The 17,139-nt window shown below is 36.9% G+C and overlaps 1 protein-coding gene across 7 annotated transcripts in view; it reads left to right on the forward strand.

The window, feature by feature from the left end:
- CDC42BPA (CDC42 binding protein kinase alpha) overlaps positions 1–17,139 on the forward strand; it is a 310,403-nt gene that overhangs the window by 194,837 nt on the left and 98,427 nt on the right. The window lies entirely within an intron of this gene.

Below are 17,139 nucleotides of genomic sequence, written 5' to 3' on the forward strand. Positions count from 1 at the left end.
CAAAATGTCTCCCCACCTAAACTGTGACCTAGCTTATTGAAAACATAGACAGGTGTATTATTAACCTGGCACAGGGCCCTATATTTAATACTTGCTTAATAAATGAATCAATGAATGAATGATGTGGTAGAATTGGTCAGAAATTGCTTTTCTCTGACGATTGAATGTTAGTGGTTACAAGTAGGGTTTCTCTGCTATAAATACAAGTATAAACTCAAGATTTTATTTCTTGCTTTTTTTGGGCAGGGGATTCATTTGTTTTGTTTTATTTATTTATTTATTTTTTTGATTCATCATGATTGCACAGTCTTAGTTAGCTTTCCAAAGTAGAGATGTTTCTTCTGTAAACACCTATGCTTCCTAGAGCAGGATTAGTTTATAGAAGTCATTACATTACCGTCTCTAATAATTTTCAGTCAGGGACTGCTTTGTTTCCAGCACTATCTTAGATGATTTGAGTAGTAAACAAGAATCATAAAGTGCAAACTGGAAGAAATCTTAGACATTATTTGCATTTGAGGAAATTGAGACCCAGAAGAGTTAAGGATTTGTAGTCATAAATGATAGAGGACAATTTAAACCCAAGTTTTATAACTGTCAGTACCATGCCCTATCCAATAGTTCGCTTTCTGTTTTTTTCTGTAGTAAACACTGCTGCAATGAAAGCTTTGAATTATATGTATTTATCTACTGATCAAACACTTGTAATCTCTTGTAAGGTTTATAAATTTAGAATAATAATAGAACTACCTAATAAATAAGTTAATACATTTAAAGTGGTTATCCCAGAGCCTGACACAAAGTAAAGGCTCAATAGGTATTACTATGGTTATAATCATACTATCATTTCTTTAGGATATTTTCTAAAATTGGAATTTCTTGGTTTAAAGGTATACACATGTAAGTATTGAAACTATTTTGGCCCTTCTAAAAGGTCATAGGAATCCTTACTCCATTAAGAATACTTTTCAATAGAATTGAAAGGAGAAATAGTTCTTGAATAACAGAAAGTTCAATACCCCACTTCCAATAATGGATAAAACATATATACGGAAGATAAATAAGGATATACAGATCTCGAACAACACAATAATCAACTAGGCCCAACAGATATATATAGAACCTTTCACCTAACAACAGGAGAATACATATTCTTCTCAAGTGCACATGGCACATTCTCCAGGATAGACCAGATATTAGGCCAGCAAAACAAGTCTCAATAAATGTAAAAAGACTGAAATCATATGAAACATCATCTCCAACCACAATGGAATGAAGCTAGAAATCAATAACCTGAGGAAAAATGGAATGTTAAAAAACAGTGGAAATTAAACATGACACTCTTAAACAACCAGTGGATCAAAGAAGAAATCACAAGGGAAGTTAGAAAATACCTGGAGATGAATTAAATGAAAACACCACATGGAATGCAACAGAGGCATTGCTCAGAGGGAAATTGAGAGCTGTAAATGCTTATATTAAAAAGGAAGAAGGATCTTAAATCAGTAAGCATAAACCTAACTTTATGTCTTATGGAACTAGAAAAAGAAGAGAAAGGAAACTAAAAGCTAGCAGAAGGAAGGGAATAATAAAGATTAGAGCAGAGTTAAAGTGAGAACAGAAAAATAATGAAGAGAATGAAGGATTCTTTGGAGAGAATTCAAGAGAATTCAATTGATTCTTTGAATGATCAACAAAATTAACAAACCTTTAGCTAGACAGAGAAAGGGAGGGAGAGAGGAAGGAAATAACTATCATCATAAATGAACATGGATGGGCCGGCCCTGTGGCTTAGCGGTTAAGTGTGCATGCTCGGCTACTGGCGGCCCAGGTTCGGATCCCAGGCTTGCACCGATGCACCGCTTCTCCGGCTATGCTGAGGCCACGTCCCACATAGAGCAACTAGAAGGCTGTGCAACTATGACATACAACTATCTACTGGGGCTTTGGGGAAAAAAAAGGAGGAGGATTGGCAGTAGATGTTAGTTCAGAGCAGGTCTTCCTCAGCAAAAAGAGGAGGATTAGCATGGATGTTAGCTCAAGGCTGATCTTCCTCACAAAAAAAAAAAAAAAAAGAGAGAAATGAACATGGATACCTATCATCAGAAAGCAAAAGGATTATAAGAGAATACTATGAACAACTCTGTGCCAGCAAAGTAAATAACCTAGATGAAATGAACAATTTCTAGAAGCACACAAATGATCTAAAGACTCAAGACAAAATAAAAAATCTCAACAGGTCTGTAACAAGTAAAGAAATTGAATCAGTAATAAGAAACCCCCTGACAAAGAAAAGTCCAGGACCAGATGGCTTCACTAGTGAATTGAACCAAACATTTAAAGAAGAATTAACACCAGTCTCTCTTAAACTCTTCCAAAGAATGCAAGAATAGGGAATACTTCCTAACTTATTCTATAAGGCCTGCATTACCCTGATACCAAACCATATTAAAAATATCACAAGAAAAGAAAATTAAAGACAAGTGTTCCTAATGAATATAGATGCATAAATCCTCAACAAAATACTAGCAAACCAAATCCAAAACCATATTAAAAGGATTATACACCATGACAAAGTGAGATTTATCCCAGTAATAAGAGTGGTTCAGTGTAAAAAATAAATCAATATAATACATCATTAATAGAACCTAAGAGAAAAAAACCACACGATCATCTTAATTGATGCACATAAGTCATTTCACAAAACCCAACATCATTTCATGATAAAAACTCTCAAAAAACTAGGAATAGAAGGGAATGTACTCAACATGATAAAAGGTATTTATGAAAAACCTACAGCTAACATCATACTCAATGGTGAATGACTGAAAATTTTCTCCCTAAGATTAGGAATGAGACAAGGATTCTCATTTTCACCATTGCTATTTAACATTTTACTGGAGGTTCTAGCCAGAGGAATTAGACAAGAAAAAGAAAAAAAGCCATCCAAACTAGAAAGAAAGAAGTAAAACTCTCTCTATTTGCAGATCACATGATCCTATATATAAAAATATCCTAAAGAAACTACCAGTTTCCAGTCCAGCATATAAGAAGCTTGGGAATCGCCACTTCATTCTAACAAGTAAAAAGCTGAACAAAATGGAAAAATCAGCAACTCTTCTTAGATCTGGAAGAGAAGTGACATCACAGGACAACCCACTGCCCCAAAATTGGAAAGACTGACAGGCAAATACAGAGAATCATAACTTACCAGAGCAGAAGCCTTTGTAGGACTCAGTGCCAGTGTGGGGAAACCTGAACTGTAGTTGAAAAATTGCTGGAGGCTCAGTGTGGACAAATCTGAGAGAGAAAAACTCTAGGGGAACCCAGTCATTAGGGTCACCCATACTTTTGTGAGTTTTACCTCCTGAAGCTCTACTAGTTTCTCACAGTGAATATCAGAGAAAAGTCCCCTTGTGCTAACAGTAGGGGGAACCATTTTGAAATACGCCAGAGCATTCTGTTCTTCTTAACAAGATCTGCCCTCAGGAGAAATTCTCCAACCAGAACCTAACTGACCTAATGGAAGGGAAATACCCAATCCAAGCCCACTCTGACCACCCTATGCAAATCAAGGGGGGGAGGAGAAAAACTGACTAGGTTGTATGAAATTCACAATCCAGAGGTACAGGCTCAATAAGACTGATATCTAATCTTAGGGCTATAGAATGCTTCCTGCACACACGTACGCCTTACCACCACATTACTGAAAGCCTATTTATAGCAGTTCCTTTTACTCAGTACATCATGTCTGGCTGTCAACAAAAAATTACAAGACATACACAAAGGCAAAAAACGCAGTTGGGAGAGAGAGAGCAGGCATCAGAACCAGACTCAGATATGGCAGGAATGTTGAAATTATCAGACTTGGAATTTAACACAACTATGTTTGATGTGCTAAGGACTCTAATGGATAAAGTAGACAGCATGGAAGAATAAATGGGCAATGTAAGCAGAGAGATGGAAATTCTAAGAAAGAACCAAAGAACCAAAAAGAAATGCTAGAGATAAAAAACACTGTAAAAAAATGAAGTATGCCTTTGATGGGCTTATTAATACACTGGACACAGCTGAGGAAAGAATCTCTGAGCTTGAGGGTGTTTCTGCCAAAACTGAAAAGCAAAGAGAAAAAAGACTGAAAAAAATGAAAAGAATATGCAAGGACTGTGGAACAACTACAAAAACTGTAACATACGTGTAATGGAAATACTAGAAGGAGAAGAAAGAGAGAAAGGAACAGAAGAAATATTTGAAACAATAATGACTGAGAGTTTCCTCAAATTAATGTCAGACAGCAAACCACAGATCCAGGAAGCTCAGAGAGCACTAAGTAGGATAAATACCCCCAAAACTGCACCTAGACATATCATTTGCAAACTACAGAAAGTCAAAGATAAAGAAAGATCTTGAAAGCAGCTCGAGGAAAAGAATACCTATAGAGGATATAAGAATTACATCTGACTTCTTTTCAAAAACCACGCAAACAAGAAGAGAGTGGAGTGAAATATTTACGGTGTTGAGAGAAAAAAACCCCACCAATCTAGAACTTTGTACCCTGTGAAATTATTCTTCAAAAGTGAAGGAGAAATAAAAACTATATGAGACACAAATTGAGGGAATTTGTTGCCAGTAAACCTGCCATGCAAGGAATGTTACAGCAAACTCTCTAGAGAGAAGGAAAATGATATAGGTCAGAAACTCAGATCTATGTAAAGAAAGAAAGAACATCAGAGAAGTAGATTAAGTGAAGGTAAAGTACATAAAAGTTTTTATTTTTCTGATTCTTAATTAATCTGTTTGTTCAAAATAATAATAGCAACAATGTGTTCAATTATATATGCTTCTATGTATGCTTATGTGTATATATACGTATGCTTATGTATTACCGAAATGAATGACAGCAATGATACAACAGAAGGGAGGAAGGAATTAGGATTATTTCATTTTAGTGTACTTGCACTATCAATGAAATGGTAGAGTGTTGTTTGAAAGTGGACTTGGATTGGTTGTAAATGGATATTGCAAACCATAGGACAACCACTAAAAAAAGAAGTAAACTGATATGCTCAAAACAGAGAAAAAATAAAATGCTTAACTAAAACCACAAAAGACAGAAAAGGAGTGAAAGACAAGAATAGGAACAAAGAACAAGGACAACAAATAGAAAACAGCAGCAAGTATGGTAGATGTTAATCCAGAAATACCAGCGATAACTTAAAATGTCAGTGGTCTACGTACACTAATTACAAAACAGAGATTGTGTCAAATTGGATCTACAATATCAAACTATATGTTGTCTTTAAGAAGCCTACTTGAAATATACAGGTGCATATAGATTAAAAGTAAATGGATGAAGAAAGATGTACCATGCTAACACTAATCAAAAAAAGTGGGAGTACCTATATTAATTTCAGATGAAGTGGAATTCAGAGTAAGGAAAGTTTTTAGGAATAAAGAAGGGCATTACGTAGTGATAAAGGAGTCACTTCTCCAAGAAGACGTAACAATACTTAATGTGCATATATGTAACAACACAGCATCAAAATGCATGAGGCAAAAACTGAAAGAACTGCAAGGAAATACAAATGAATCCACTATTATATTTGAGAACTTCAACACCCCTCTATCAGAAATGAACAGATCCAGCAGGCATAAAATCAGTAAGGACATAATTGAACTCAACAACATCATCCATCAAATGGATATAAGGGGCATCTAGAGGCTACTTCATCCAATGACAGCAGAATACACATTCCTCTCAAGCTCACATGGAACATTCACCAAGATAGACCACATTCTGGGCCATAAAACAAACCTTAACAAATTTAAAAGAATAGGAATCATACAGTGTCTGCTCTCAGACAACAATGGAATTAGATTAGATATTGATAACAAAAAGATAGCTGGAAAAATTCCAAAATACTTGGAAATTAAGCAACACATTTTCAAGAAAAATTTAAGATTTTGAACTAAATGAAAATGAAAAAACAACTTCTCACAATTTGTGGGATACAGTGAAAGCAGTGCTTAGAGGGAAATTTATAGCATTGAAAGCATATATTAGAAAAGAAGAAGGATCTAAAATTAATCATCTTAACTTCCATCTTGGGTTACTAGAAAGAGAAGAGCAAGTTAAATCTAAAGTAAACAGAAGAAAAGAAATAATAAAAATTAAAGCAGAAATCACATGAATTGAAAACAGGAAACCAATAGAGAAAATAAATGAAACCAAAGCTTATTCTTTGAAAAGATCAGTAAAATTGATAAGCCTCTAGCCAGGCTAATTAAGAAGAAAAAAGATCCTTTCTCTAGAATTTCAATACAGCAATGGATTACAAATGTTAACATTTTATTAACAATTTTTGCTGTTAAGTTTATATTGAGATGAGTCTGTGGTTTTATTATTTGTATGCTGCTTTGGTCAGGGTTATGTTAACTTTATATAATGAAAAATGAAGCTTTTCTTCTTTCTCTGTGCTCATAGAAATTACCTCTTCCTTGAACTCTGAAAGAATTCTCCTGTAACACATTCTTTGCTGTTATATAGTAGGTTTGTCAGTGCTTTATTTTATTGTTGATTTGTTTTGAGACAATTTGGTTCACTTATATTTTTCTAGTAAAAATGTCTTTGAATCAGATTTTCAAACTTATAAGCATAGGTTTCAATACTTTATATAAATTTAATAACTTCCCTGGGAACTTGAAAAGAAGGGGAAATACCTGTAGACAATTGTTTATATTATTTCATGTATTTATAATTCTCTTGACATTATAGTTCCTCTTTAAAATTTTCTTCTTTTTTCTGTAGTAAATCTTTTTGCAAAGAATATGCTTAATCTATGTTTTGCATGCTGTGCTTGCTGCTATATTTTTAAAATCTTTTATTGTGAAATAAAACACAAAGAAAACAAAGGAAAAAAGAGAAGACACTACTAATATCAGAAATGAAAGCAGGGACATCACTACATAACCCATGTACATTAAAAGGATAATAAGGAATACTATGAACAACTGTATGCGTACAAATTTGATAACCTAGATGAAATGGACCAATTCCTTGAAAGACCCAAGCTGTAAAAACTCACACAAGAAAAAATAATCTGAAAAGGCCTCTGTCTTTTAAAGAAATTGAATCAATAATTAATAACCTTTCAGAACAGAAAATACCAGGCCCAGATGTGTTCACTGCTGCATTCTACCAAATGTTTAAGGAAAGAGTCATACCAATTCTCTACAATCTCTTTCAGAAGATAGAAACAGAGGGAAAACTTCCTAACTTACTCTATGACACCAATATTATGCTAATACCAAAACTAGACAAAGACATTACAAGAAAAGAAAGCTACGGACCAACATGTCTCATAGAAATAGATGTAAAAATTCTCAACAAACTATTAGCAAATTGAATCCAACAATGTATAATAAGAATTATACACCACAACCAAGTAGATTTTATCTTATGTATGCAAGGCTGGTTCAGCATTCACAAATCAGTTAATGTGGAGAAGTCAAGATGGTGGCGTAAGCAGACTCTGAACTCACCTCCTCCCACGGACACAGCGAATTTACAACTACTCATGGAAAAATTACCCCTGAGACAGAACTGAAAACTGGATAAGAGGAACTCCTGCAACAAAGGACAATCCTAATTGAGGTGGAAGAGGCAGAAACTCCCTTCTGGAGAGAAAAAACGCCGCCTTCACAAGCCGCAGCACCTCACAGCTGCCTGGGAGCAGCCCAAAGGTACTCAGCCTCCCTGGAGGAGCGGGGCCCTGAGCCGGGGAGCAACCTGCTGTGGGCATTCTGTGGACCCAGCACAATCGAGACGAGTGGCATAATATCTGACTTTGCCTGCTACTAAAACATTGGGGAGTACTCCCAGAAAAGCCGGTTCACAAAGAAATTAAAACCGGCTCTTAAAGGGCCCACACGCAAACTCACCCATTTCAGAAAGCAATCTAAAATCACCAGAAAGAAAGGTGCATAGTGCTTTGGTGAAAAGAGACTCACCTGATACGCCCTGAGTGCATCTCGGTGAGAGGTGAGACCTCTCCAGGGACTGGGACATTGGTGGTGGCCATTGTTGTGGCCTGGTGTGGGCATGCTGACACAGACACCATTGGAGTTCTCGCTGGGGCCTGCTAGCCCAGGTCTGCCCCACCCACTAGAGCACCGATTTAATCCAGCTCAGCCAGAACAGGCAGCCCACCCTAGAGACTGGCCCCACCCAACAACAAACCCTCAGGCAACTTGTGGGCCTGCATAGATTGGTGACTGCATTCTCTGCAGCCTGACAACTGAGCCCACTTCAGAGGGGCAGGGCATGCACAAGGAGTGGGTGGAGAGTGTGGGGCAGTGGTGGAGTATGTGGGGCTCCCGCTGTGGAGAGACTGGGTCCACTTCAGGAGGTCAGGGCGTGCACACGGAGCAGGACTGTGTTGACTGTGTGTATGGACCTGTGGGTGGCAGGGCTTGTCAGCTGCAGAAAACTTGTGCTTCTCAAAGTCCCACATAGGGGGTTTGCCCCACCTTCCAAAGCCTGAAACTATTGGGTGCTCCCATGCCTGAGGCAAGCCCCACCCAGCTGCATTCCTCAGAGAGCTGACAAGAGACCTAAAGGCTGGAGGCTTATAGCAATTGTAAGCCCCTGAGCCTAACAGCTTGCCACGCTGGGGGCCTACTCACTTAAAAGAAGTACTGCAACACAAATGTGGTATTAGAACTTGCAGCCAACTGTGCTGGGGCTCCCCACACCTGATAAAGAGACTGAAGGGCCCACAACAACTACAAGCAGCTGAGCATTACAACAGCTGGCCAGGAGCATACCTCAGCCTCCCTGGGTGCCTACAGGGAGAGCAAACAGGCCGTAACAGAAGGACACACATAGCCCACATAGGGGTCACCTCTGGAACATTGAGAGCTGAGGGAAGCACACTGCAAGCCTCCTAAGCCATCACTTACATAAGGTCACCTATCCAAGAGCAGGAGACGTAGCTGACCTACCTAATACACAGACACAAGCACAGGGAAAGAGGCAAAATGAGAAGGCAAAGGAATACATTCCAAGTAAGGGAACAGGACAAAACCCCAGAAAAGGAACTAAGTGAAACAGAAATGAGCAACCTACCCAACAGAGAGTTCAAACAAAGAGTGTTAAGGATGCTCACTGATCTGGGGAGAAGAACAGATGAACTCAGTGAGAATGTCAACAAAGAAATGGAAGATATAAAAAAGAACCAATCAGACATGAAGAATACAATACTGGAAATGAAAAATTCGCTAGAGGGACCCAAAAGCAGAGTAGAGGATACAGAAGAACGGATCTGAGAGCTGGATGAAAGACTAGAAGAAATTACCCAAGCCAAACAGGGAAAAGAGAAAAGAATTAAAAAGAGTGAGGACAGTCTAAGGGACCTATGGGACAACATCAAGTGCACTAGCATCAGTGTTATAGGTGTCCCGGAAGGAGAAGAGCAAGATAAAGGGGCAGAGAATCTATTTGATGAAATAATAGGTGAAAACTTCCCTAACCTAAGGAAGGAAACAACACAGGTACAGGAAGCGCAGAGAGCACCAATCAAGATAAACCCAGAGAGGCCCACACCAAGACACATCATAATCAAAATGTCCAGAATTAAAGATAAAGAGAGAATCCTAAAAGCCACAAGAGAAAGACAAGTTAAATACAAAGGAAACCCCATAAGGCTATCAGCTGACTTCTCAGCAGAAACCTTACAGGCTAAAAGAGACTGGCACAATATATTTAAAGTGCTAAAAGGAAAAAACTTACAGCCAAGAATACTCTACCCAGCAAGGTTATCGTTCAAATGGAAAGAAAGATCAAAAATTTCCCAGACAAGCAAAAATTAAAGGAGTTTGTCATCAAGAAACCAGTGCTACAAGAAATGTTAAAGGAACTGATTTAAGAGGAAAAGAGAAGACCACAAATAGGAAAAATTATCTATTTCCATGATAAGAGGGTAGTGGATACAAATGCACAAAAAAGAGGTTAGATATGATATCAAAAACATAAAAGGAGGGAGGAGGGGAGTTAAAGAGTAGAGCTTTCAGACAGAGGTCAAACTAAAGAGACTGTCAATTCTGTATAGAAGGAGAAAGGAACAGAGAAGGACTGCTCAAACACTGAGAAAAAAAAAAAGTTAAAAAAAACGGCAGTAAGTACATACTTATCAATAGCTACTTTAAACGTCAATGGACTAAGTGCTCCAATACAAAGGCATAGGGTGGCTGATTGGATAAAACAACAAGACCCATATATATGCTGCATACAAGAGACGCACTTCAGACCTAAAGACAGTCACAAACTGAAAGTGAAGGGATGGAAAAAGATACTTCACACAAATGGCAATGTAAAGAAAGCTGGGGTAGCAGTACTCAGATCAGACAAAATAGACTTCAAAACAAAAACTGTAAAAAGAGACAAAGAAGGGCATTACATAATGATGAAGGGAACAATCCAACAAGAGGATATAACACTTGTAAATATCTACGCACCCAATGTTGGTGCACCTAAATATATAAAGCAATTATTAAAAGACATAAAAAGAGAAATAGACCGGGGCCGGCCCGGTGGCGCAAGCGGTTAAGTGCGCGCGCTCCGCTGCGGCGGCCCGGGGTTCGCTGGTTCGGATCCCGGGTGCGCACCGACGCACTGCTTGGTAAGCCATGCTGTGGCGGCGTCCCATATAAAGTGCAGGAAGATAGGCACAGATGTTAGCCCAGGGCCGTCTTCCTCAGCAAAAAAAGAGGAGGATTGGCGGATGTTAGCTCAGGGCTGATCTCCTCACAAAAAAAAAAAAAAAAAAAAAAAAGAGAAATAGACAGTAACACAATAATAGTAGGGGACTTTAACACTCCACTTACACAAACGGATAGATCATCCAAACAGAAAATCAATAAGGAAACACTGGCCTTAGATGACACGTTAGAACAGATGGACCTAGTAGATATATACAGATCATTCCATCCAAAAACCGAAGAATACACGTTCTTTTCAAATGCACATGGAACATTCTCCAGGAGTGATCACATATTAGGCCACAAAACAAGTGTACATAAATTTAAGCAGATTCAAATAATACCAAACATCTTTTCTGACCACAACGGTATGAAACTAGAAATCAACTATAGGAAGAAAATCAGAAAAGCCACAAATACGTGGAGATTAAACAAAATGCTACTGAACAACGTCTGGGTCAACGAAGAATTTAAAGAAGAAATCAAAAAATACCTGGTGACAAATGAAAATGAAAATACGACATGCCAGAATTTATGTGATACAGCAAAAGCGGTTCTAAGTGGGAAGTTTATAGCAATACAGGTCTATCTCAACAAACAAGAAAAATCTCAAGTAAACAATCTAACAATGCACCTAAAGGAACTGGAAAACGAAGAACAAACAAAGCCCAAAATCAGTAGAAGAAGGGAAATAATAAAAATCAGAGCAGAAATAAATGAAATAGAGACTAAAAAATCAATAGAAAAATTAATAAAACCAAGAGCTGGTTCTTTTAAAAGATAAACAAAATTGACAAACCTTTAGCTAGACTCACCAAGAAAAAAAGAGAGAAGGCACAAATAAGTAAAATCAGAAACTAAAGAGGAGAAATTACAACAGACACCTCAGAAATACAAAAGACTATAAGAGAATACTATGAAAAGCTGTATGCCAACCAATTTGACAATCTGAAAGAAATGGATAATTCTTAGAATCATACAACCTTCCAAAACTGGATCAAGAAGAAGTAGAGAATTTGAGTAGACCAATCACCAGTAAGGAGATCAAAACAGTAATCAAAAACCTCCCCCAAAATAAAAGTCCAGGACCAGACGACTTCCCTGGTGAATTCTACCAAACATTCAAAGAAGACTTAATACCTATCCTTCTCAAACTCTTCCAAAAAATTGAGGAGAGGGGGAAGCTCCCTAACTCATTCTACGAAGCCGACGTTACCCTGATACCAAAACCAGACAAGAACAACACAAAAAAAGAAAATTACGGGCCAATGTCACTGATGAACATCGATGCAAAAATCCTTAGCAAAATACTAGCAAATTGCATACAACAATACGTTAAAAAGATTATACACCATGATCAAGTGGGATTTATTCCAGGTATGCAGGGATGGTTCAACGTTCACAAATCAATCAACGTAATACACCACATTAATAAAATGAAGAATAAAAATCACATGATCATCTCAGTATATGCAGAGAAAGCATTTGACAAGATACAGCATGCATTTATGATAAAAACTCTGAATAAAATGGGTATAGAAGGAAAGTACTTCAACATAATAAAGGCCATATATGACAAACCCACAGCTAATATCATCCTCAATGGTGAAAAACTGAAAGCTATCCCTCTAAGAACAGGAACCAGACAAGGATGCCCACTGCCACGACTCCTAGTTAACATACTACTGAAAGTCCTAGCCAGAGCAATCAGGTAACAAAAAAGAAACAAAAGGGATCCAAATTGGAAAGGAAGAAGTGAAACTGTCACTATTTGCAGATGACATGATTTTATATATAGAAAACGCTAAAGAATCCACCAGAAAACTTTTAAAAGTAATAAACGAATACGGTAAAGTTGCAGGATACAAAATCAACATACAAAAATCAGTTGCATTTCTATACACTAACAACAAAGTAGCAGAAAGAGAAATTAAGAATACCATCCCATTTACAATTGCAACAAAAAGAAGAAAATACCTAGGAATAAATTTAACCAAAGAGGTGAAAGATCTGTACACCGAAAACTATAAATCATTGCTGAAAGAAATTGAAGAAGAAACAAAGAAATGGAAAGATATTCCATGCTCTTGGATTGGAAGAATTAACATAGTTAAGATGTCCATATTTCCTAAAGCAATCTATAGATTCAATGCAATCCCTATCAAAGTTCCAACAACATTTTTCACAGAAATAGAACAAAGAATCCTAAAATTTATATGGAACAACAAAAGACCCCGGATAGCTAAAGGAATCCTGAGAAAAAAGAACAAAGCTGGAGGTATCACACTCCCTAATTTCAAAATATGCTACAAAGCTATAGTCACCAAAACAGCATGGTACTGGCACAAAAACAGACACACAGATCAATGGAATAGAATCGAAAGCCCAGAAATAAACCCACACATCTATGGACAGCTAATCTTTGACAAAGGAGCCAAGAACATACAACGGAGAAAAGAAAGTCTTTTCAACAAATGGTGTTGGGAAAACTGGATAGCCACATGCAAAAAAATGAAAGTAGACCCTTACCTTACACCATACACAAAAATTAACTCCAAATGGATTAAAGACTTGAATGTAAGACCTGAAACTGTGAAACTTCTAGAAGAAAACATAGGTGGTACGCTCTTCGACATTGGTCTTAGCAACATATTTTCAAGCACCATGTCTGACCGGGCAAGAGAAACAATAGAAAAAATAAACAAATGGGACTACATCAAACTAAAAAGCTTCTGCACAGCAAAGGAAACCATCAACAAAACGAAAAAACAACCTAACAATTGGGAAAAGATATTTACAAACCATACATCAGATAAGGGCTTAATCTCCAAAATATATAAAGATCTCATGCATCTCAACAACAAAAAAACTACCAACCCAATTAAAAAATGGGCAAAAGACCTGAACAGACATTTCTCCAAAGAAGATATACAGATGGCCAAGAGACACATGAAAAGATGTTCCAAATCATTAACTATCAGGGAAATGTAAATCAAAACTACAATAGATATCACCTCATGCCCGTCAGAATGGCTATAATTAACAAGACAGGAAACAACAAGTGTTGGAGAGGCTGTGGAGAGAAGGGATCTCTCATACACTGCTGGTGGGAGTGCAAACTGGTGCAGCCACTATGGAAAACAGTATGGAGATTCCTCAAAAAATCAAGGATGCAACTACCATTTGATCCAGCTATTCCTCTGCTGGGTGTTTATCCAAAGAACTTGAAAACACCAATGCGTAAAGATACATGCACCCCTGTGTTCATTGCAGCATTATTCACAATAGCCAAGACTTGGAAGCAACCTAAGTGCCCATCAAGGGACGAATGGATAAAGAAGTTGTGGTATATATACATAGTGGAATACTACTCAGCCATAAGAAACGATGAAATCCAGCCATTTGTGACAACATGGATGGACATTGAGGGTATTATCCAAAGTGAAATAAGTCCGAGGGAGAAGGTCAAATACCGTATGATTTCCTTCATTAAGTAGTAGATAATAACAACAATAAACAAACACATAGAGACAGAGATTGGATTAGTGGTTACCAGAGGGGAAGGGGGGAGGGAGGAGAGCAAAAGGGATAATTCGGCACATGTGTGTGGTGATTGGTTGTAATTAGCATTTGGGTGGTGAACATGATGTAATCTATGCAGAAATAGAAGTATAATGATGTACACCTCAAATTTATACAATGTTATAAACCAATATTACTGCAATAAACAAAAAAAATCAATTAAGGTAATGCATCACATCAACAGACTAAAAAATAAAACCACATGATCATATCAATAGATGCAGAAGAAGAATCTGACAGAATCCAACACCCATTCATGATAAAAACTCTCAATAAATTAGGAATAGAGGGGAACTTCCTCAACTCAATAAGGAATATCTATCAAAAAAGCTACAGCTGACATCATACTTATTGGTGAGAAATTTGCCACTTTCCCACTAAGATCAGGAACAAGCTGAGGGTGTCACCTCTCACTACTGCCTTTCAACATTGTACTGGACATCCTAGCTAATGCAATAAGACAAGAAAATGAAATAAGAGGTATACAGATTGGGAAGGAAGACATAAAACTGTCTTTGTTCATAGATGACATGATCATCTATGTAGAGAATCAAAAAAATTGACAAAAGAACTCCTGGAACTAATAAGCCATTATAGCAAGGTTGCTGGATACAAGGTTAATGCCCAAAAGTCAGTCACTTTCCTATATACCAACCATGAACAAGTGGAATTTGAAATTTAAAACTCAGCACTATTAACAATAGCACCCATAAAAATTAAATACTTAAGTATTGATATAACAGAATATGCACAAGATCTATATGGTGAAAACTGCAAAACTCTGATGAAAGAAATCAAAGTAGAACTAAATAAATGGAGAGAGATTACATGTTCATGGATGGGAAGACTCAATATTGTCAAGATATCAGTTCTTTTCATCTTGATCTGTAGATTTAATGCCATCCCAATCAAAATCCTAGCAAGTTCTTTTGTGGATATCAACAAACTAAGCCTAAGGTTTGTTATGAAGAGGCAAACGATCCAGAATAGCCAACACAATATTGAAGAAAGAGAACACAGTTGGAAGACTGACACTGCCTGACTTCAAGACTTACTATAAAGCTGCAGTAATCAAAACAGTGTGGTATTGGCAAACGAATACACAGATAAATCATCTTTGACAAAGGAGCAAAGGCAATACAATGGAGCAAAGATTGTCTTTTCGACAAATTGTGCTAGAACAACTAGACATACACATACACATACACAGACACACAAATGAATCTAGACACAGACCTTACACCCTTCACAAAAATTAACTCAAAATGGGTCACAACCTAAATGTAAAACACAAAACTGTGACACTCGTAGAAGATAACATAGGGAAAACCTAGGTAACCTTTGGTATGGCGATGAATTTTTACATATACCACCAAAGGTGCAATCCATTAAATAAAGAATTGGTATGCTAGACTTCATTGATATTAAAAATTTATGATCTTGAAAGACACTGCCAAGAGAATGAAAAGATGAGGCACAGACTGCGAGAAAATACAGACATATTTAATAAAGGATCATTATCCAAAATATAGAAGGAACGCTTAAAACTCAATAATAAGAAAATGACCAACCCCAGTGTTGCAAGATCAACACACAGTAATGAGTTGTGTTTCTGATTGCCAGCAGTGAACACTCCACAAAGGAAATTAAGAAATTAGTTTCAGTTACAGTAGCATCTAAAAGAATAAAATGCCTAGGATAATTTTAACCAAGAAGGTTAATGACTTGTGTGCTGAAAATTACAAAACATTGCTGAAAAAAATTAAGACCTAAATAAATGGAAGTACATCCCACATTTATGAATAGGAAGACTTAATATTGTTTGGATCTCGATATTACCCAAAGTGATGGTCAGGTTCAATGCAATCCCTATTAAACTTCCAACAGCCTTTTTTGCAGAAATGAAAAGAAAATACACTCCTCAAATTCATGTGGAATTGCAAGTGGCCCCAAACAGCCAATCTTGAAAAAGAAGGACAAAGTTGGAAGACTTATGCTTCCCAATTTCAAAACTTATTTCAAAGTTACAGTAATAAAAAGAGTGTGGTACTGGCATAAGAATAGAAATATAGACCACTGGAATAGAATTAAGAGTCCAGAAATGACCTCATGCGTCTATGGCCAATCAATTCTTGATACGGCTACTAAATCCATTCAGTGCGGAAAGAATAGTCTCTTCAACTCATGTGCCAGGACAACTGGATTTCTATATGCAAACGAATTCGGACCCTTGCTTCATGCCATATAAAGAACTTAACTCAAAATGGATCAACGTCTTAAATATAAGAGCTACAGTCGTAAAACTTTTAGAAGAAAAAATTGAGGTAAATTTTCATGACCTTAGGTTTGGTGATGGATTCTTAGATATGACCCTGAAAGAATAAGCAACAAAAGAAAAAAATTGATAAATTGGACTTCATCAAAATAAAAACTTGTATGCATTGCATCAAAGGACATTTTTAAGAAAATGAAAAGACAACCTAAAGAATGGAACAAATTATTTGCAAGTCAAATATCTGATAAGGGTTTGATATCCAGAATATGTAAACTCCTACAACTCAACAACAGAAAGACAAACTACCCAATCAAAAAATGGGCAAATAACTAGACATTTCTCTGAAGAAGATGTATTAATAGCCAATAAGCACATGGAAAGATGTTCAACATCATTGATCATTAGGAAAATGAAGTTAAAACCACAAGGTACCACTGCATATCTACTAGGATGGCTAAAATTAAAAAAAAAGAAGAAGAAACAAAATAAATGTTTGTAAGAATGTGAAAACGGTTTGGTGGTTC

The sequence above is a fragment of the Diceros bicornis genome, chromosome 38 (genome assembly GCF_020826845.1).
Source record: "Diceros bicornis minor isolate mBicDic1 chromosome 38, mDicBic1.mat.cur, whole genome shotgun sequence".
NCBI classification, from domain to species: Eukaryota; Metazoa; Chordata; class Mammalia; order Perissodactyla; family Rhinocerotidae; genus Diceros; species Diceros bicornis.